The sequence below is a fragment of the Triticum aestivum genome, chromosome 4B (genome assembly GCF_018294505.1).
Source record: "Triticum aestivum cultivar Chinese Spring chromosome 4B, IWGSC CS RefSeq v2.1, whole genome shotgun sequence".
In the NCBI taxonomy this organism is placed as follows: Eukaryota; Viridiplantae; Streptophyta; class Magnoliopsida; order Poales; family Poaceae; genus Triticum; species Triticum aestivum.
Window position 1 is genome coordinate 578,730,165 of NC_057804.1, and position 22,440 is coordinate 578,752,604.

Below are 22,440 nucleotides of genomic sequence, written 5' to 3' on the forward strand. Positions count from 1 at the left end.
GCAGCTAAGCCTCCGAGTGGGAGGCTGTCTCACCACTCGGTAGGATTTTTTAAACTTAGGCGAGTACTTGGACTGCAGCTAAGCCCCCGAGTGGGAGGTTTGTTCTCCACTCGGTAGGATTTTCAAAAACTTAGGCGAGCACTGGGCTGTAGCTAAGCCCCCGAGTGAGAGGTTTGCTCTCCACTTGGTAGGATTTTTTGTGGCACACCTCCAAAGGAGAAGGTAACAGTCGGCCTGCACCTCGCCCTCCTTGTGGGACACACATTGTATTTGTGGCGTAGCTCGGAAGGAGTAGCAGTCGACCTGCACCTCGTCTTCCTTGCGGAGCGCACATTGTATTTGTGGCGTAGCTCGGAAGGAGTAGGTAGCAGTCGACCTGCACTCCATCTTCCTTGCGGAGCGCACATTGTATTAAGTACTTAGGCGAGCACTGGGCTGCATCTAAGCCCCCGAGTGGGAGGTTTGCTCTCCACTCGGTAGGATTTTCAGATACTTAGGCGAGTACTTGGACTGCAGCTAAGCCTCCGAGTGGGAGGCTGGCTCACCACTCGGTAGGATTTTTTAAACTTAGGCGAGTACTTGGAATGCAGCTAAGCCCCCGAGTGGGAGGCTGGTTCACCACTCGGTAGGATTTGGAAGTACTTAGGCGAAACAGATTCGCAGCTAAGCCCCCGAGTGGGAGACTGGCTCACCACTCGGCAAGGATTTTTTTTTTACAAACTTAGGCGAAACAGATTCGCAGCTAAGCCACCCCACTGGGGGACTTCTCATGTAAACAAAAGTAACAACAATCACTGGGAAAATTATAACACTCTTGTCTTTGATAAATAAACTACAGAAGTACTTTTATTACATCTCATCCGAGTCAATACTTAAGTATAAAAGGGGTGGAGCAGCTCCGCGTTCCAAGCTCGGGGTTCATCAATCTGGTGACCAACATTGTAAAGGCGGTACGCTCCATTGTGGAGAACTTTGGTAACGATGAAGGGACCTTCCCAAGTAGGAGCAAGCTTGTGTGGCTTCTGCTGATCCACTCGGAGAACCAAATCTCCTTCTTGGAAGGCTCGACTCTTCACGTTTCTGGCATGGAAGCGACGTAAATCCTGCTGATAAATGGTTGATCGGACCATTTCCATCTCTCTTTCTTCTTCTAGAAGGTCGACTGCGTCCTGTCGGGCTTGCTCTGCTTCATCTTCAATGTAGAGTTCGACTCAGGGTGCATTGTGAAGCAGGTCACTCGGCAAGACTGCTTCAGCTCCGTAGACCAAGAAGAACGGAGTTCTCCCAGTGGACCGATTAGGTATGGTCCTCAATCCCCAAAGTACTGACGGAAGTTCGTCGACTCATGCGCCAGCCGCGTGCTTGAGATCGCGCATCAGTCGGGGTTTCAGCCCTTTGAGAATTAAACCATTTGCTCGTTCTGCCTGTCCATTCGACTGGGGGTGAGCGACTGAAGCATAGTCGACTTGTGTGCCCTGAGATGTGCAAAAGGCTCTGAATTCCTCGGAATCGAATTTGACCCATTATCAGTGATGATGCTATGTGGAACTCCATATCTGAATATCAACTCCCTGATGAAGCTAACAGCAGTGCCGGCATCAAGATTCTTGATGGGTTTAGCTTCAATCCACTTAGTGAACTTGTCGACTGCCACTAGCACATGGGTGAAGCCGCTTCTGCCTGTTCTCAGTGGTCCAACCATATCCAATCCCCATACAGCGAAAGGCCAGATGAGTGGAATGGTCTTCAAGGCTGAGGCGGGCTTGTGAGACATATTGGAGTAAAATTGACATCCTTCACACTTGTCGACTATCTCCTTTGCCATTTCATTTGCTCTTGGCCAGTAAAATCCCGCTCGGTATGCTTTAGCCACAATAGTCCGAGAGGACGCATGATGGCCACAAGTCCCCGAGTGGATGTCATTGAGAATTATTCGACCCTCTTCCTGCGTTATGCATTTCTGACTGGCTCCAGTCGCGCTTTCTCTGTACAACTGTCCCTTCATGACAGTAAAGGCCTTGGATCGACGGACGATCTGTCGAGCCTCTTCTTCATTCTCTGGGAGCTCTTTCCTTAGGATATATGCGATGTAAGGCACTGTCCAGTCAGGAGTGATAACCAAAACTAACATGACCAGGTCGACCACGGCTGGGACCTCGACTTCAGTCGAATCCGTGGTACTTTTTGGCTGCGGGGCTTCTTCGGTGAAAGGGTCCTCTTTAACTGACGGCGCGTGGATATGTTCCAAAAACACACCACTGGAATGGATTCTCTCTTGGAACCTATCTTTGCTAAATCATCGGCTGCTTGATTCTTCAGTCGGGGTATATGATGAAGCTCTAACCCCTCGAATTTCTTTTCCAGGTTTCTTACTGCATTGCAGTAACCAGTCATGGTTGGGCTTTTGACGTCCCACTCCTTCATCACCTGATTGACCACCAAATCTGAGTCGCCATTAACCACAAGGCGACGGACGCCAAGTGAAATGGCCATGCGCAACCCATACAAAAGTGCTTCATATTCTTCTTCATTGTTGGAGGAATCAAAGTGGATCTGGAGCACATATCTGAGCTTATCTCCTCGAGGGGAAACCAAAACTACCCCAGCACCGGAACCATTCAATATCTTAGAACCGTCAAAGAACATGGTCCAATGCTCCGAGTGAACTTGAGTCGGTAGTTGCTGTTCAACCCACTCGGCGATGAAATCTGCTACTGCTTGGGACTTAATGGCTTTCTTTGCCTCAAACTTGATATCAAGGGGAAGGAGTTCAATCGCCCATTTTGCCACTCGACCAGTTGCATCTCTGTTGTGCAGAATCTCTGACAATGGGGCGTCGCTGACGACTGTAATGGAATGATCAGAGAAATAATGAGCAACCTTCTTCGTGGTCATGTAAATCCCATATACAAGCTTCTGATAATGAGGGTATCTTTGCTTCGATGGGGTCAACACTTCAGAAAGATAATATACTGGGCGCTGAACTTTGAAGGCTTTCCCTTCTTCTTCCCGCTCAACCGTAAGTACTATGCTGACGTATGTCCTGTGGCTGCAATGTAAAGCAACAAAGGCTCTTTGCTGATTGGAGCAGCAAGCACCGGCTGGGTGGAGAGCAGGGCTTTTAGCTCTGCGAACACTGCATCAGCTTCTGGAGTCCACTCGAACTTGTCTAACTTCTTCATCAGTCGGTAAAGAGGCAATGCCTTTTCACCAAGGCAAGAGATGAATCGACTTAACGCGACCAAGCATCCAGTAAGTTTCTGGACATCGTGCACACGCACGGGGCGTTTCATTCGGAGTATAGTGCCAACTTTTTCTGGGTTGGCGTCGATTTCTCGTTCGGAAATGAGAAAACCGAGTAACTTTCCGCCAGGAACTCCGAATGTGCACTTTGATGGATTAAGCTTGATATCATACCTGCTGAGATTGGAAAATGTTTCAGCAAGGTCAGTCAACAGGTCGGAACCCTTCCGTGATTTGACCACAATATCATCCATGTATGCTTCCACGTTCCGACTGATTTGAGTGAGTAAACACTTCTGAATCATCCTCATGAACGTGGCTCCGGCATTCTTGAGGTCGAATGGCATGGTGACATAGCAGAAGCACCCGAATGGAGTGATGAAAGTTGTTTTGATTTCGTCGGGTCCATACAGACGGATCTGATGGTAACCGGAATAAGCGTCTAAAAAAGACAGGCGCTCACATCCCGCGGTTGAGTCGACTATTTGGTCGATGCAGGGGAGAGGAAAATGATCTTTTGGGTAGGACCGGTTGATATGTTTGAAATCAATGCACATGCGAAGTGACTTGTCCTTCTTGGGGACCATGACAACATTGGCGAGCCACTCAGAGTGGTAAATTTCTCGGATAAACTCTGCTGCCAGGAGCCGAGCCACCTCCTCGCCAATGGCCTTTCTCTCCTGGACGGCAGACCATTGAAGATGTTCTTTGACAGGTTTCACTTTTGAGTCGACTCGTAGAGGATGCTCAGCCAGCCCCCTGTGAACACCCGGCATGTCAGCAGGCTTCCATGCGAAGATGTCCCAGTTCTCACGGAGGAACTGGATGAGCGCTTCTTCCTATTTAGAGTCGAGTGTTGTGGAGATATGAGTCAGAGCAGCGCTGGGGTCGGTCGGGTGGATGTGAACTGGCTTTGTCTCACCGGACGATTGAAATGCCGACTCTGTAGCAGGCTTCTTAGCTCGCAACATATCACTCGGGTCTACATTTTTCTGGTGTTCCTGCCACTGTTCTGCTACCATCTGAGCATCGGCAATCTTTGAACCTTTCTGAAAGCACTCTTCCGCCTTCTTGCGATTACCAATAACAGTGAACACACCTTTGGGGCCGGGCATCTTCAATTTGAGGTACACGTAACATGGTCGAGCCATAAAACGTGCGTAAGCTGGCCTGCCCAAAATAGCGTGATAGGCACTCTGGAAATCCACAACCTCAAATGTCAGCTTTTCCTTGTGGAAATGCTTTGAATCACCGAAAACCACATCAAGAGCAATTTGGCCGAGTGACCCAGCCTTCTTCCTAGGAATGACTCCATGGAAACTCATGTTGCTGGAACTGAGTCTCGACATCGAAATGCCCATTCCCTTCAGTGTCTCCGCATACAATATATTCAAGCCACTGCCACCATCCATCAGAACCTTAGTCAGTTGAGTGCCTTCGACGACTAGGTTGACCACCAAAGCTTGCCTCCCATGGGTGGCTATGTGTGTCGGATGATCAGACTGGTTGAACGTGATGGTGGTCTAGGACCATTTCAGATAACTGGGTGTCACCGGAGCAACCATATTCACCTCAAGGTTGATAACTTTCAATCGACTTTTGCTCTCAACATCAGCAAAAATCATCAGGGTGGAATTGACATGGGGGTATCCTCCATCAATGTCCTCTTTGTCCTCAACCTTGTCCGACTCCTTTTCCTTATCCTTGGGCTGTTTCCCCTGAAACTGCTGGATTAAGAGTCGGCACTGGCGAGTGGTATGTTTCGGGTAAATGAAGTTACCCTCCTCGTCTTTCTTCGTGTGGATGTGGAATGGCAAATCCATCACGTCGTTTCCTTCCTTGTCCTTCACCTTCTTAGGGTTCCAAGATCCTTTGGGCTTCCCTTTAAACTTGCCCCGAGTCACGGCCAAGGCTTCTCCAGGAGCAGCTGGCTCGGCTTTCCGCTTCTACTTCTGACTGGAGTTCTCTCCTCCGGTTTCATGAGCAGTCGGCTTGTACTTGCCACTCCGGAGTCGATCCTCTTCTTAACCATTGGCATATTTGGTGGCAATCTCCATCATTCGACTCAGAGTCATGTCTCCGGTCCGACCAAACTTCAAATTAACTCCCTGTTCTTAATGCCTTCCTTGAAGGCACAGACTGCTTGGTGATTAGATACATTCTCCACTGTGTGATGCAATGTGATCCACCTCTGGATGTAATCCCTCAGGGACTCATTCGACTTTTGCACGCAAACCTGCAGCTCTGTCAAACCTGCTGGTCGCTTGCAAGTTCCTTCAAATGTCCTGACAAACACTCGGGCAAGATCTTCCCAAGTGTAAATGCAGCTTGGTGCCAACTGATTCAACCATGCTCTGGCCGAGCCCTCCAACATAAGAGGTAGATGTTTCATGGCCACCTCATCATTGCCGCCGCCAATCTGAACAGCCACTCGGTAGTCCTCAAGCCAAGTATCGGGCTTGGACTCACCAGTGAACTTACTAACTCCAGTCGCCAACCTGAAGTTGGGAGGGATCACCGCGACCCTGATGGCTCTGCTAAAACACTCTGGTCCTGAAACATGAACTCTGCTGCTGGTGGGCACATCTCTATCATGACCTTCTTGGTGAGCTCTGTTCCAGTCGACCAAACCCTGAACGATAATGGATCTCGCATCAAAGCCTGGTTCCCTGGGGTCGACTGGAACCCTTCGTCCAACACTGTGTTGGCGCCTGTCATCTTGCTGTTGAGGGGCGTACGACCCACCCCTTGGGGGTGGAGTGGGCGCTCGACGCCGACCATCGCGATTGAATCGGTCATCATACTGATGACGCCGACCTCCACGTCCCTCACGCCTCGGGGGCGATCTAGGGCTATAGGCCGACTGGACTGAATTCGCAGTGACGGATCTGCTATGAATCCTGTTCCATGACTGTGATACGGCTGAATTTTGATCTCCTGCTGCCCGGAGCAAATCCCTGATCTGCATCAAGCCTCTGCCAGCCTCTGAATGGGAAGGCTGAATTGACTCCGCTATACGGGCTGCAGCTGCTAAATTCTGGATCGGAGTTCGATATACCTGAGTAGGTGGTGGAAAGAGTTGACGTCGACTGGAGTCCGGGACCCGTTGCCATGCACGCTCGTCGAGTGCTCGCTGGAGGTTCTCCAGTCGAGTGCGCTCCACCAGGTTGGCCAAACGCGCGTCCTCCAAGGCACGAGCCTCGGGGGTTTCTCCAACGATAGGAGTATGCAGCGCATCCATGTTCCGGCAGCGAAGATCTTCCCTTTGCAGCGAAGTGAGTGGCTCGGGTTGATACTCTTCGTGGACCTGCGCTAGGTCGCCTCCACCATCGCCTCCGTCAGCGCGGGGGAAGCTTGGAGGACTGCGGGGTCCATTGACCATCAGAACCTCCACCGCTGGATCACTGCTGTCGCACTCGGATGCAGTCTCAGCAGAGCCAGTCGAACAGGCCGTAGAGAGATTCGTCGGGCTCGATTGCCGCAACTTGGGGGTGGCCGACTGGCGGGCCACCGCGTGCCTCACCCACCGCTGAAGCCTCGACCAACCGGAGCGCTTGCACCGGCGGGAAGCAGGGAGGGAGGATGACACAACGACCGACCGATACTGGGTCGACGGTTGCCGCAGGAGGACACCGCGGACACACGTGTGAAAGTGTGTCGCTCCGTGAACCGGGAGCGCGTGAATGTCGAGTGGAGCCTCCTGAAGCCAAGCAGAGTCGTCGGTGATGAACGTGAGCGCGTCGAGACGGATCTCGCGGCCCTCGCGGACCTCGACCAAAAGTCCGCCTGAAACCATGATGAAAGAGACCGGAAAAAATTGCAACTTCTCCAACAAGTCGCTAAGACACCTGCCCCAAGGTGGGCGCCAACTGTCGTGGTTCTAAGTCTGACAGTAGAAAGGGGGGTAGGTATGGAGAGGCAAGTCCTTATCTATGGTGTAGTTGTATACGCGAGAGATTTAGGAGTTCAGACCCTTCTCGGAGGAAGTAACAGCCCTACGTCTCAGAGCCCAGAGATAGTCAACTGGATTATATGCGTATGAATTACAGGGGTGCGAACCCTTCACACTGAGGAGGGGGGTGGCTTATATAGAGTCTGCCAGACCCCTCCGGCCCTCAGTTATGCAAGGTTTAAAGTATATTAAGGCCTGGCGTTACTGGTAACGCCCTACATAAAGTGCTATCATGACCATAAAGACTACTTAGTAACAGACCGTTTGGATACAGAGTGACTCTAGATCTCCTGGTGGTCGAGTGAGTGGCTTCATGGTCGAGTGTCTTCGAGTCCGTCAAGTGGAATCCTTCCAGGTCGACTGAAAGGTAGTTTCTTCTAGAGATGTCCTTGGGGAGGGTGCTTTGGACAGGCCCATGACCCTACCCTAGGTACATGGCTTCATTAGTTACCGCAGGGGGAGGGAAGATCCTTGCTATGATCGAGGTGGGTTCATTTGATAATGTGTCGTGCTGCATGCATTTGCTCTTTTTCCTGAAAAAATGGAGTGCCCTTACCAATTTCATATCTGTGGAACAATGTTTCAACTACAAGGGCAACCGCATGTCTGCACTCGACGCACAAGGTTGGTAATGTGATATGCCGCATGTGTGTACGCACAAGATTGTAAAAGCAGAGATGCCGGGCCACAAACTAGCTTTAATTGGAAATGTGTGCATGCGATGTTTATGGTTACACTACTAGGAAAAGGCATGCTAGTGGTGCACCAGTTTTGCCTACTAATGACGCACTACTGGTGCGCCACTAGCATCACGCCATTAGAATTAAATTCTAATGGCGCACCACTGGTGCGCCATTAGTATCTGGTGTTCTAATGGCGCACCACGTAGTGCGCCATTAGTATATGCCACAATGCGCCATTAGAATGCCTCCCAGGGGGCCATATGTACCCATGTGCTTTGGCATACTAATGGCGCACCAGTGGGTGATGCGCCATTAATGTGTTTATCACAGTGCACCATTAGTGTATTTTGTGGTGCGCCACTAGTATGAATATTAGGGATTATTTTTCTTTTCTTTTCTGATATTTTCACAGGTTACAAAATATATTTTTGGACAGAATTTAGACAACACCACACAGCAACAGTAGATTCATCGAATACAATAGAAGATTAGTCTCCGAATACAATTCATCATATTAGTCTCCGAATTCAAAAGACCGAACAAAGATAGAACATTACAAGTCTCGAGACCGCGAGTAGCGAGTTTGTCTTCACATTACAAGTCGATATCGATCATCTAAACTACCGTCACATACAAGAGAGCTGTGCTCATCACGATGAGCATCATCGCGATGAAACTGGTCTTCATCCGGTTCCTCTAACGCTCCCTCCCCTCTCCCGCTAGATAGCGGGCGTATCTAGATTCCGCCTCCTCCCTAGTGGTGTACCTTTTGTAACTGTTACCGTTGAAACGGTGAACCTGTCTCCGACACTCCTCCCAGTCGTCGTAGACTCCGGGAACCTTACCCTTGTACACGACATACGACGGCATCTCTATGCACAAGCCAAACAACAAAAAATACATAAGCAATATATAAGTATGCAACAAAAGGATCGGAATAGAAAAACAAGACATTAATAGCACGATTCATGGTCCTACTAATAAATAGCATCGATTACATCTAAGTTGAACGACTGTCCAAACCAAAGAGACATACAAGTTCATTAAAGTTTAATTACAACATGAGCCAATCAATGTTTCAGAACTACACATAGCATCACTACTTTCGACTCGACTCATGGGACCGGAGCGTGGATGAAGCCGCCATCTGTCATGATGGTCATGAAATCACGGGCGTTGTCAGCCTGCATTTGTAGCGTTGTGTCTATCTCACTGTTGGAGGTTGATATCTGAGATAGAACTGCCCCGAGGTACGAAGGACATCTTGATGGATAATTTCCGCAAACTCCGACTGGATGCGAAAGAATTCTTGTCTGATGTCCGCGTCCTGGATTGCTGACAAGCTTGTGGCCCAATCTTTGAGATTATCTGGTAGCAGAAGGTGATGATGGTCCCATATGATCATCCGCATGTGATGGAGGGCATAGTAGGCATCCTTCTGACCGCTAGGCGGCTGCTTGACGCATGAGAACTTTGTATTGTGGGCGAACACGTGCGCGCCATACCGCCTACGAACTGGCTTGGTGAAGGTGCCTCCAGATTTGGCGTAGCCGGGGAGAACATCATCAAGAACTTTCTTGATATTTGTGTAGTCTATCTTGGAGTCACAGTCCAGGTCGAAATACGTGGCCATGGAATATTTTGGGCTTAAGAGGAGGAGTGTGCAATGTGTGTCACTGCACAGAACATGAAATGTTAGAAAAAAAGAACGATCGAAATCTAAGAAATCATATGGTATGGGGCGGTTAGGGGATGACTTACTCGGGAAAGTAAGGCACGAGGAAGTTATCCTTATCTGGGTTTGCCAGAATGATGCCTTCGAGGTAAGAACTCGTGACATGCCGGTCCCTAGCGCTGCACAAGTTCTTGGCACACATGTAGAAGGGGTCAACTATCACGATGTCCGGGGTCTTGTCTCTAATGATCCGCATCTCCATACTCAGCGAAAACAGCCGAGCGAAGCTGTAGTGCAGCGGATGAAGGTTAAACATAGCAAAGATGTCATCAAACCGCAGGACGATCGTACCCCTGATGGCGCCATACACAAAGCCCTTGCCCTCAGCTGGCACCTTGGCCACAAAAACCGGGTATGCCACATCATTCTCTCTGAGATGCCGCTTCTCCAAAGAAAGAACACTGTCATGCAGACTCCGCATAGCACAGGTTGGAGCATTGAGCATATTTGTCGGTAGCATCGCCCTACCCGCCACATGCACTGAGGGAGTTCCGGACTAGGGGGCGTCCGGATAGCCGAACTATCATCATCGGCCAGACTCCAAGACTATGAAGATACAAGATTGAAGACTTCGTCCCGTGTCCGGATGGGACTTTCCTTGGCGTGGAAGGCAAGCTTGGCGATACGGATATGTAGATCTCCTACCATTGTAACCGACTCTGTGTAACCCTAGCCCTCTCCGGTGTCTATATAAACTGGATGGCTTTAGTCCATAGGACGAACAACAATCATACCATAGGCTAGCTTCTAGGGTTTAGCCTCCTTGATCTCGTGGTAGATCCACTCTTGTAACACATATCATCAATATTAATCAAGCATGACGTAGGGTTTTACCTCCATCAAGAGGGCTCGAACCTGGGTAAAACATCGTGTCCCTTGTCTCCTGTTACCATCCGCCTAGACGCACAGTTCGGGACCCCCTACCCGAGATCCGCTGGTTTTGACACCGACATTGGTGCTTTCATTCAGAGTTCCTCTGTGTCGTCACCGATAGGCTCGATGGCTTCTTCGATCATCATCAATGACGCAGTCCAGGGTGAGATCTTCCTCCCCGGACACATCTTCGTATTCGGCGGCTTCGCACTGCGGGCAAATTTGCTTGGCCAACTGGAGCAGATCGAAAGCTACACCCCTGGCCGTCAGGTCATATTTGGAAGTTTGAACTTCACGGCTGACATCCGCGGGGACTTGATCTTCGATGGATTCGAGCCACAGCCAAGCGCGCCGCACTGTCACGACAGGCATGATTTAGCTCTGCAGCCGGACAGTACCCTGGAGGCCGCACTCGAGTCCGCTCCGATCTTCAATTCGGAGCCGGCTGCGCAGATCGAGGACGGATGGCTAGACACCGCCTCGGGGGCTGCAACCTCTACGGCGATAGAGCCGAACACTGACCTTGTCCCTCACGAAGCTCGTGACTCCGAGGTGCCGGACTCCTTGCCGGACTCCGAACCTCCCGCGCCCCCTCCGATCGGATCTGATTGGGCGCCGATCATGGAGTTCACCGCAGCGGACATCTTTCAACACTCACCTTTCGGCGACATCTTGAGTTTGCTAAAGTATCTCTCGTTATCAGGAGAGCCCTGGCCGGACTGCAGTCAGGATGGTTGGGATGCGGACGACGAAGAAATTCAAAGCCCACCCACCACCCATTTGGTAGCCACTGTCGACGATCCAACCGACATGCTAGACTACGACTCCGAAGACATCAACGGTATGGACGACGATGCCGGAGACGACCAAGAACCAGCGCCCACCGGGCACTGGAAAGCCACCTCATCATATGACATATACATGGTGGATATCCCAAAGGATGGGAATGGCGAAGGAACAGCGGAGGATGACCCCTCCAAGAAACAGCCCAAGTGTCGGCATCAGTGGTGCCGCTCTAAATCCCGCCACAGCAAGAATGAATATTCCGGCACCGGAGATAATAATACACCGGACAGTGCCGAAGACAACCCACTCCAGCAAGATCCAGCGCAGGAGGACGGAGACGCCAGCCCTCATGAGAGAGCGGCAGAAGAAGAGGTAGAGGATTATATGCCTCCCTCCGGAGACGAGGCAAGCCTCGACGACGATGAATTCGTCGTGCCTGAGGATCCCGTCGAACAAGAGCGTTTTAAACGCAGGCTTATGGCCACGGCGAACAGCCTCAAGAAAAAGCAGCAACAGCTTAGAGCTGATCAAGATCTGCTAGCCGACAGATGGACTGAAGTCCTCGCGGCCGAAGAGCATGAGCTCGAACGCCCCTCCAAAAGCTACCCTAAACGCAAGCTGCTCCCCCGATTAGAGGAGGAGGCGTATGAACCCGCATCACCAGGAGACAATACGGCTGACCGACCACCCCGTGGTCGCGACAGAGAGGCCTCTAGGCCCTTCACTAGACCCGTACCCCGGCATCGCTCGAAAAGCACAAGGCCACAGGGGAACGCTCCGGACTTGCGAGATATATTGGAGGATAGGGCAAGACAATCAAGATCGATCTATGGATCGCGTGGGCGCCCCATGATACGTGACGACAACCGTCGCGCCGGACACAGTAAGTCCGGCCGGGCCGAACAAAATAGACAAAGCTCTTTCGAGCTCCGTCGTGATATCGCCCAGTACAGAGGCGCCGCACACCCACTATGCTTCACAGATGAAGTAATGGATCATCAAATCCCCGAAGGGTTTAAACCCGTGAATATTGAATCTTACGATGGCACAACAGACCCCGCGGTTTGGATCGAAGACTATCTCCTTCACATCCACATGGCCCGCGGTGACGATCTTCACGCCATCAAATATCTCCCCCTCAAGCTTAAAGGACCAGCCCGGCATTGGCTTAACAGCTTGCCAGCAGAGTCAATTGGGAGTTGGGAAGACCTGGAAGCCGCATTCCTCGATAACTTCCAAGGCACGTATGTGCGACCACCAGACGCTGATGACCTAAGCCACATAATTCAGCAGCCAGACGAATCGGCCAGACAATTCTGGACACGGTTCTTAACCAAGAAAAACCAAATCGTCGACTGTCCGGATGCGGAGGCCCTTGCAGCCTTCAAGCATAATATCCGCGACGAGTGGCTTGCCCGGCACCTGGGACAGGAAAAGCCGAAATCCATGGCAGCCCTCACATCACTCATGACCCGCTTCTGCGCGGGTGAGGACAGCTGGCTAGCACGCAGCAACAACCTCAGCAAAAATTCTGGCAGTCCGGATATCAAGGACCGTAATGGCAGGTCGCGTCGTAACAAAAACAAACGCCGCATTAACGGCGACAATAGTGAGGATACGGCAGTCAATGCCGGATTCAGAGGCTCTAAACCCGGTCAGCGGAAAAAGCCATTCAAAAGAACTACTCCGGGTCCGTCCAATTTGGACCGAATACTCGACCGCTTGTGCCAGATACACGGCACCCCCGAAAAGCCAGCTAACCACACCAACAGGGACTGTTGGGTATTCAAGCAGGCAGGCAAGTTAATTGCCGAAAACAATGACAAGGGGCTGCATAGCGATGACGAGGAAGAGACCCGACCGCCGAACAATAGAGGACAGAAGGGTTTCCCCCCACAGGTGCGGACGGTGAACATGATATACGCAACGCACATACCCAAAAGGGAGCGGAAGCGTGCACTCAGGGATGTATACGCGATGGAGCCAGTTGCCCCGAAGTTCAATCCATGGTCCTCCTGCCCGATCACTTTTGACCGAAGGGACCACCCCACCAGCATCCGCCACGGCGGATTCGCCGCATTGGTCTTAGACCCAATCGTCGATGGATTTCACCTCACCAGAGTCCTGATGGACGGCGGCAGCAGCCTGAACCTGCTTTATCAGGATACAGTGCGCAAAATGGGCATAGACCCCTCAAGGATTAAACCTACCAAGACGACCTTTAAAGGCGTCATACCAGGTGTAGAAGCCAATTGTACAGGCTCAGTTACACTGGAAGTGGTCTTCGGATCCCCGGATAACTTCTGAAGCGAGGAGTTAATCTTCGACATAGTTCCGTTCCGCAGCGGCTATCATGCCCTGCTCGGACGTACCGCGTTTGCAAAGTTCAACGCGGTGCCGCACTACGCATACCTCAAGCTCAAGATGCCAGGCCCTCGAGGAGTCATCACGGTCAACGGAAACACTGAACGTTCTCTCCGCATGGAGGAACATACAGCGGCTCTCGCAGCAGAAGTACAATGCAACCTCGTCGGCCGTTAAGCGGCCGGACACAGCTAAGTGCGCCCGGAGTAACCTACAACAAGACCACCTGGCACGTTCCGAGCACGCGTAGCAGTGCGGCCCCAACCCCAGCCCCTGTAAAACGTCAAGACAGGTCCTTCGCGTACACCATTACGCTCTGAAGATACCATGGGCCCAGACTGCGGCTCAACCACACCAGGGGCTCTCAAGTGTGTCGTTCTTTTTTTTTCTTTTTCCTTTTTATTTTTACCCACAGGACTCCGTTTTTCAGAGGCCCTGTCCGGGAGTAGACCTGCCGAGCTCACGATGCAACAGCCAGGGAAGAAGAAAGGCTACAACGAATATCCAGGTGGTCTCCATTACGAGCATTAAATCTGTTTTATGCACCATTCCGCAGCCTACCCCTGGAGGGGGACATGTTTAACAGTCCCATCCCTTGCTTATCGCACCATTTGTATCATTCTGCACTTAAAGTAGTTTTTCTTGAATAAGTAATGCAGCACCTTTTTGCTTCCAATTGCATTTCTCTTTTATACATATGTTCATTTGTGACATGTCGCATCCGTACGTTTTGGTACGGTTAAATACACCAGGGGCTTATGTTTCCCGCATCATGGTGTGATAAGTCTGAACACTTTCACAAGTGCGGCACCCCGAACTTATAGCATTATATGCATCAGCTCCGAATCATGTCTTGGGTCAATAGTTGGGTTTGCCCGGCTCCCATGTTTTGGTACCTTACGTTCCGTTGTATCAGCTAAGGTAGCACTGGGAGAACCACTGCGATTGCGCCCTAGTTGAGCTGGGTTAACACCTTAGTGGAGAAAGCTAAAACTGACCGTCATGATGAGGCGAGAGCTGGTCGCTGTTCGAGAGGTTTTTTGCGAGTCCCTAAAGACTTATGTCGCTTAGAGCGAGGGGACGGTTTTTGTCCGGCCCAGGCGTGGATAGCGCCCCAAATTCGGCCTTCCGAAGACTAGGGGCTTCGCCGAAATTTAAAATTATAGAATTCTATGGCTAAGTGAGAGTGTTCAAGCATTATAAGTCCGGTTGCCTTGTTCGTTGTGTTGAGCGCCTCCCTAGATGGACCCAAATATGGGAACAAGAGTGCTCAAATTTATCCCGAACACCCCAGCACTCGTGGCATGGGGGCTGAAGCCGACGACTTGCCATCTCTCAGATTTGATAAACAGCCGCACAGAAGGTAATATTTTAAATTAAAATGCGTTGCTTAGCGCAAATGAACTAAGTTTTCAGCGCACAGGATAACAAAATGCGAGTCTACTCAAATATTACATCTTTGGAGCACTCACCCGCAATAGTGCGGGCGCCCTTCAGCACACTCTTATAATACATCTCGGGCGTGCGGTGCTCCTTGCCCTGCGGCGGCGGGTCCGTCACGAGCTTCTGGGCATCCAGCTTGCCCCAGTGCACCTTTGCGCGGGCAAGGGCCCGACGGGCACCCTCAATACAAGCGGAGTGCTTGATGACTTCAACCCACGGGCACGCATCCACCAGCCGCCGCACCAGGCCGAAGTAGCTCCCGGGCATGGCCTCCTTAGGCCATAGCCGAACTATGAGGCCCTTCATGGCCTGTTCGGCCACCTTGTGGAGCTCGACCAGCTGCTTCAGCTGGTCGCTAAGGGGCACCGGATGTCCGGCCTCAGCATACTGAGACCAGAAGACCTTCTCCGTCGAGCTCCCCTCCTCGGCCCGGTAGAATGCGGCGGCATCGGATACGCTGCGAGGAAGATCTGCGAACGTTCCTGGAGAGCTCCGAATTCGGGTAAGTAACAGGTAATTAACACTCACATGCTTACTTTGCATGAAAAATGCCTTACCCGCCGCTATTTTCTTCAATTCCTCGATTTCTTGGAGGGCCTTGTAGGCTTCGGCCTTAGCGGCTTTGGCACTCTCAAGAGCCGTTGCAAGCTCAGACTCTCGAGTCTTCGAGTCACGCTCCAGGCTCTCATGTTTTTTCACGAGATCCTGGAGCTCTTGCTGTACCTCCGCCACCCGCGCCTCCTGCTTCTCTCGCTCGGTGCGCTCCGCGGCCGCATTGCGTTCGGCCACGGCCACCGCCTCTTTCAGGGTCGCCACCTCGTTAGTGGCCCCTGCAATACCCACGTTATCCTTGTCATTCTTTTTGCAACCAAAATCCTTTTCTGTAAGGTACAATTTTAATAAGGTGTTACTCACCTTCCTTGTCCTCGAGCTGCTTCTTGGCACGGCCGAGCTCGTTCTCGGACCGCTCGAGGCTTTCCTTCAAAGTATTGACCTCCGCAGTCAGTGCGGCAGAGGTCAGCAGCGCAGCCTGCAATCCCATATTGACATATTTTTTATGACTCCTGCGTATATCTTCTTAAGATCCTCAGTCCGGCTTTTCTTTCCGAACACCGAACCGAGCATCAGGGGCTACTGTCTATGCGGTACTATTTTACATATATCAAAATTCTTACCTCAAAGCCTGTTAGAAGGCTGCTGCAGGCTTCGGTCAGCCCGCTCTTGGCGAGCTGCACCTTCTGAATCACCGCACTCATAACAGTGCGGTGTTCCTCTTCGATGGAGGCGCCATTAAGCGCCTCCAGCAAGCTATCCGGCGCCTCCGGTTGGACGGAGGCTGCCGGCGTCACGGTCTTGCCCTTCTTACGAAGGGGCCGCCCGCCGGACTCCGGAGCCACTATGGGATCCGGAGCCGAGTCCGGTGCAAAGTCCGGGAGGTTGTCCTGCGACACCTCCGGGGCCTCCTCCTCCTGGCGGGTCCCTTCCCGGGATCCCACCTCGGCATCGTCCGTGTCACGGGGGGTGGAGGCGGTCGGAAGAGAATCCATATCCGACGCACCTAAGGACCCGCTCGACGAAGCGGGAAGATCGTCCTTGGGCGGACTGCAGGGTTGTATGCGGCATTAGAAAGACATTGTGTGGCAAAAAATAAAAACCATGAAGTTATTCGGGAGTCCGGATACTCACGATCTCGCCAGGGGCTTGGCCCTTGGAGGCCAGTCCTCGTCGTCGTCACTGGCGTTGGCAGAGCAGTCCGGGGGAAGAGTTTTTCCCTTCTTGGACCCTTCGGCCTCCCTCGTTGGGGAGGCCTTCCTTTTCTTCTCTCCCCCCACTGGGGGAGAGGCTTTCTTCTTCTCCTCCTCACCTTGGTGAGAGGAGTCGGCCTCGGAGTCGTCATCCGATAGCACCTGAAAACGGGAACTCTTCCGAGTCCCCGTGGCCTTCTTCTTGGCCTTCTTCTCCGGCACCACGTGGGGTGCCGGAGCCAGCAACCCTGTTAGGCGGGCGTCCGCTGGGTCCTCTGGCAATGGGGCCGGACAGATAGTCTGTTCGGCCTTCGCCAGCCAGTCCTGTCAAAGGTAAAGGGAGTTTAGATCCCGCATAGAGTCAAACTATGGAAAACGAGCGTTCCGTAAAGGACAAAATCACTTACCTCGTCAGCCGGACGCTGCGAGCTGAATCCGCGATCTTCGGTAGCGGATGCGGGAGCCTCGGCGCCCTTGAACAGCACCTTCCAGACATCTTCGTACGTAGTGTCGAAGAGCCCGCTCAGAGTCTGGTGCTGCGCCGGATCGAACTCCCACATGTTGAAACCCCGTCGTTGGCACGGGAGAATCCGGCGGATGAGCATGACCTGGACTATGTTGACAAGCTTGAGCTTCTTGTCCACCAGCTTTTGGATACAGGCTTGGAGTCCGGTCAGCTCCTCCGAATCACCCCAGATCCGGCCACTCTCTTTCCAGGAGGTGAGCCGTGTAGGGATGCCGGATCTGAATTCGGGGGCCGCTGCCCATTCAGGGTCACGCGGCTCGGTGATGTAGAACCACCCCGATTGCCACCCCTTAATGGTTTCCACGAAAGTGCCCTCCAGCCAAGTAACGTGGGACATCCTGCCCACCATGGCGCCTCCGCACTCCGCTTGGCTGCCCTTCACAACCTTCGGCTTGACGCTGAAGGTCTTGAGCCACAAACCGAAGTGGGGCTGGATGCAGAGGAAGGCCTCGCACACGACGATAAACGCCGAGATGTTGAGGATGAAATTCGGGGCCAGATCATGGAAATCCAGGCCGTAGTAGAACATGAGCCCCCGGACAAAGGGATGAAGTGGGAAGCCCAGTCCGCGGAGGAAATGGGGAAGAAATACTACCCTCTCATGGGGCCTGGGGGTGGGGATGAGCTCTCCCTCGTCGGGGAGCCGGTGCGCGATGTTGCTGGACAAATATCCGGCGTTGCGCAGCTTCTGGATCTGCCCCTCCGTGACGGAGGAGGCCATCCACTTGCCTCCCGCTCCGGACATAGTTGGAGAAGGTTGAGGTGAGAAGTGCGGACTTGGGCGCTGGAGCTCGAGTTCGCGGAGTTGGATAAGCCAAGGAGGAAGAAGGCGCAGGTAAAAGGGTTGGATCTTTATCCCCTTATATGGGCGGACAAAACATGCGTCCCCACCGGCCTGATAAAACTCGCTTATCCCCAAGCGCCGCAATCAATGGTGCGGTTGGGTTACCCACGTCCGTATTGATGGGAATCCCGGAATAAGGGGAACACGATCTCTGCTTCGACAAGACGTGCCAAGGAAACCGCTTCGCTAAACGCGCTGAGGTGGTACAATAAAAACGATTCTAGTAAAGGCTTGGTAGTGGTGTGACGTCACGCCGCAAAATACGTCAGCAGATTGAACTTGTGTAATATTATTCTCTCTACGGTGGTGCGTGGAATTTATTTTTGCAGAGCCGGACACTATCCTGGTGTTCACAATCTTCTATAAATTATTCGGAGGAAGAACCCGCCTTGCAATGCCGAAGACAACATGCGCGCCGGACTCGTCGTCATTGAAGCCTGGTTCAGGGGCTACTGAGGGAGTTCCGGACTAGGGGGTGTCCGGATAGCCGAACTATCATCATCGGCCGGACTCCAAGACTATGAAGATACAAGATTGAAGACTTCGTCCCGTGTCCGGATGGGACTTTCCTTGGCGTGGAAGGCAAGCTTGGCGATACGGATATGTAGATCTCCTACCATTGTAACCGACTCTGTGTAACCCTAGCCCTCTCCGGTGTCTATATAAACCAGATGGCTTTAGTCCATAGGATGAACAACAATCATACCATAGGCTAGATTCTAGGGTTTAGCCTCCTTGATCTCGTGGTAGATCCACTCTTGTAACACACATCATCAATATTAATCAAGCAGGACGTAGGGTTTTACCTCCATCAAGAGGGCCCGAACCTGGGTAAAACATCGTGTCCCTTGTCTCCTGTTACCATCCGCCTAGACGCATAGTTCGGGACCCCCTACCCGAGATCCGCCAGTTTTGACACTGACATGCACCCTCCTCGAGATATCCTTAGGTGAAGGTGGCCCGTCCTGAGCACGAATCGTACTCGGTGCCGGCTGGCTCGCACCCTTTTTACTCTTTCTTTTCCGTCCCTTCTTCTTCTGTTGTAATGGGACCGAGTTCTGCTCACAGACCGCCTTCTTGAGTGTGTTGGGGCTGATAATATTTGGCACCTCGGCTATCTGAGGCTCGGTGAAGTCGGCAGCTGGAGGCGTCCCCTGAGAACTGAACGACAGACGATGCCTGTTGCAATTGGGTTTCTCGGCCGTACCAGCTAGACCGCGGTCGTCTTTTGTAGGGTTGGGTTGTTGAGAAAGAGGCCCGCAGAGTTCGTCATCGTACCCATGTTCGGCAAAGTACTTATCGACGTTGCTAAATATATGGCCGTCGTCATTGTCGTCGTCGTCCAGATCCTGTGCCATATGCATGTTCGGATCCTGTGCCATAGGGATGTCCGGCATGTCTGGTAGCGTTGTGGCGGTCCTGCCATGGTTTGGCGCCGGCACGACTGGCGGTGTTGTCTTTGGGTTGGTGTCCCCCGCCCCCAAACGAATCTGGCTCTTCGGCCAAAGCAGGGGTCAGCTTAGGCAGGCGCTGAGGGTCATAAGATCATCTTCGTCGGCCCCGGTGGGTCGAATTGGAGGTAACAACTCGTCGCAGCCTGGCAGCACCCGAACTAGTTGAACCCTATACACGGTGGGTGGCATCGGTTTACCGTGGAATACGGGGTTGCCCGGTTGAATGATTTTGCCCTTGGCGACATCGACCAACTCATCGTTCACGAAGTGCAGGAGAGTGCACGGAATGTTGGCGGCGCCCTGCGAAAACATGTAGGGCGTCAGGGATGCCCAGTCAAAGGCAAAAGGAGATGAAGTCCTCGGCCGAGAGGCTTAATTAGCTACCGTGATGATGGCGTCGAGCTCGGCTAATGTCGAGGCACCGCCAACGGCGGGCGTGCAACTGACGGAGGGGCCGCTGGTTGGCGAGGTGCTGGCCGGCGTACACCCGGGTGCATTAAGCTCCAATGCCGGTCGTGCCGGCATCGGATACACCAATACCGCCGCCGCCGGAGACACCAATGGCGCCGCCGGAGACACCAATGGTGCCGCCTGCGCATTGTGCGAGTTGCTGGCTATGAAGCTGGGAATCGGGGGCGGCCCCTGTGGGCCACCCACAATCCATGTCGTCAGCCCATGAATCAACGTAGGCACCATGGCGGTGAGCGTCGTTCCCAGTTGTTGTTGCACTTGCTCTTGGACAATCTCCGGCATCCGCGCCACTTGTGCCTTGAGTTCTTGAACCTCGCACGACTGGCTTCCCGAGCTGGTCTTTTTCTCCTTTCACCCACCAGCGGTATAGTATGATGACCATTTTGTGGACAAGCCTTTGCCGGCCACACGACCAGCTGACGACGGCTTACTGAGCTTATCCTTGTTTTTCATTACGTTTAACGCCCTATTTAGAGTGTTGTCCCAAGAAGGGGTGCTATGAGATGACCCCACGCTACTACTTTCAGTCTCCTTCGCCAGAACAAGCTCAAGCGCCCTGGTCTTCGATCCGTGGTAAGCTCCTTTGTTATCGGGTCCTCCTTGTACCGGGCCCTGACATAGTTCCTGGTCTACTTGTCACTGCTATATTTCTCGAAGCGGGGCGGTAGGCCTTGCTCGGCACGCTCCGCGTCCTCCTTGTCCCATATAGGCTTCGCCACTCTGTAACCGCCGGGACCGAGTTTGTGTTGCCCTAAGTTTAACTCCTGCATTTCTTTCCCCCACTGACTTGATTCGGAGGTTGCACTGCTCTCGCACTTGATATTGAACTCCTTGTAGTCATCTTCGCTGATCGAAGGATTTTTCGCCTTGATCTTCTCATAACTATCACCTTTCTAAATCATTCTCTTCAATGCGCTTCTCCAAGTAGACAGGGCCGTGCTCATACTCGTGAGGGCGGCACTGTTCACTTTATTCACTGAGAGGCGTGTGTTTTCAAATTCAGCGGGGAACTTGTATCGTTCATGCACCTTCGTGAAGAGGAGGTTGCGCAAATTCCCTCGGTCCTTATGCCTAAGGTTCTCGGTGTTGATCGAGACACTGCTCCGGAGAATGCACCCGAGCTGAATTGAGTACCCCTTGACTATATGTTTGGGCTCCGTTGGATGCCCGTCGGAGTCCACTTGAGTAAATTCCTCCATGACGGTGCGGAGCGCGTTCAGGCGCCGGTCCTTCCGTTGCTTCTTCGGTTGGCTGCCATCTGTGCGTGCGCCACCATCATCAATGGTGGCATCCTTAGCGGCACCATCAGTGGTGGCATCCTCGGTGGCACCATCAGTGGTGTCATCCCCGACGCCACTAGGGGTTGTGTAGTCAGGATCGGTGTCTTCTGCGGCGTCCTCATAGTGGCGAGGTTGTTCCTCCATCTCCTGGGACAGCTCCGAGAATTGCTTGCCGCCCGAACCGCCGGCCTCATCGTTATTGGCCATGTTTCGCTCTAAATAGGAAAAAAGTTTGGTCAAAAAGTTGGTTATTGTCAAGGAACAAGATCATGGTCTCATCATTTAGTGTTTGTCGACACCGAGGCATCCTAAAAGCTAAGATTTTATCATTTAGGGTTTGTCGACGCCGAGGCACCCTAAAAGCCTAAGCGTACATCATTTAGGTTCTCATCGGCACCGAGGGACCCTATAGAAGCCAAGGTTTCATCATTTAGGGTTTGTCGACGCCGAGGCACCCTAAATGCTAAGTTAAGTTTTCATCATTTAGGGTTTATCGATGCCGAGGCACCCTAGGTTGGGCCTAATCACTTGGCACTAATCACTTGGCTCTATTGCCACATATGTTGGGTTTATCATCTAGGGTTTATCGATGCTAAGGAGAATTCTAAGTTGGCCCTAATCACTTGGCTCTATTGCCATGCTAAGGGTTTATCGATCGTACTTAACTAAGTACTAAGATACCCCGGCCCATGCATTAGTCGCAAGTACCCCATATGTCCTATTTTTAGCAAAGTCATGCTAAAATTCACGGAAAATTTCAGCATGACTTTGCTGAAAATAGGACATATGGAGTACCCGAATTTGCTGGAACGGAAGTTAATCGACATTCCGGCAAACTCAAGGGCCTCTCGAGGTACCTGCAAATTCATCACGACACAATGGTCGGAGACAAAACCCAGCAAATAAGCAAAGTTACTGACGTGTTTACAGAAATTGTTTTCTGTAAAAGATGATCATCATCTTTGCAAGTCTTTCTCAATGTGGTCACAAGTAATTCAGAGGCATCACAATAAAGCAACACCCTGGAGTACAATGCTTTAT